This window comes from Corvus brachyrhynchos, unplaced genomic scaffold (assembly GCF_000691975.1).
Source record: "Corvus brachyrhynchos isolate BGI_N302 unplaced genomic scaffold, ASM69197v1 scaffold7, whole genome shotgun sequence".
In the NCBI taxonomy this organism is placed as follows: Eukaryota; Metazoa; Chordata; class Aves; order Passeriformes; family Corvidae; genus Corvus; species Corvus brachyrhynchos.
The window spans coordinates 4,540,559-4,541,527 of NW_008239054.1; positions in this window are offsets into that span (position 1 = coordinate 4,540,559).

The following is a 969-nucleotide window of genomic DNA, read 5'->3' on the forward strand; positions in this document are numbered from 1 at the left end:
AATGGTAACAATGATAATTATGGTGATAATGATAATAATGGCGGTAATCACAGAGTCGCACAGAATCCATGAGGTCGGAAAAGGCCTCTGAGATCATTGAGTCCAACCTGTGACGTCAGCTAGACCATGGCACAAAGTGCCAGGTCCAGTCTTTCCTTAAACACCCCCAGGGATGGTGACTCCGCCATCTCCCTGGGCAGCCCATTCCAACATCTAATCACCCTTTCTGTGAAGCAGTTCCTCCTGAAGTACAGCCTAAACCCCCATGTGCAGCTCGGGACTTTGTCCTCTGATCCTGTTACCGGGGAGAAGAGACAGACCCCCACCTGGCTACACCCCCCTTTCAGGGGGTTGTAGAGAGGGATGAGGTTCCCCCTGAGCCTCCTTTTCTCCAGGCTAAACACCCCCAGCTCCCACAGCTGCTCCTTGTGCTCCTGACCCTTCACCAGCTTCAAGCCATTCTCTGGGCTTGCTCCAGCAGCTCAGTGTCCTTCATGAACTGAGGGACCCAGAACTGGACACAGCATGTGAGGTGACACCTCACCAGTGCTGAGTACACAGGGACAATCACTGCCCTGGTCCTGCTGGCCACACTATTTCTGGTACAGGCCAGGGTGCCATTGGCCTTCTTGGCCACGTGGGCACACACTGGCTCATGTTTAGCCGGCTGTCAACCAGCACCTATTATTTTGTTGTTATTAGGTGGTAATAATAACAACAATAACCATAACTGTTGGAATAATAACAGTAAGAATAACAAAAATATCCTTAGGCAGTCTAACAAAAAATTACCTTTGATACGCAGGCACAGACTGCAAGGTAGTGCAATATGATGAAAAAAGAAGTTCGGGAAAGGAAAGGAGCAACATTCCAAGGCCAGGCTGGATGGGGTCCTGAGCAAACTGGTCTAGTGGAAGGTGTCTGTGCCCATGGCACAGGGATTGGAACTGGATGATCTTTAAGGTCCCT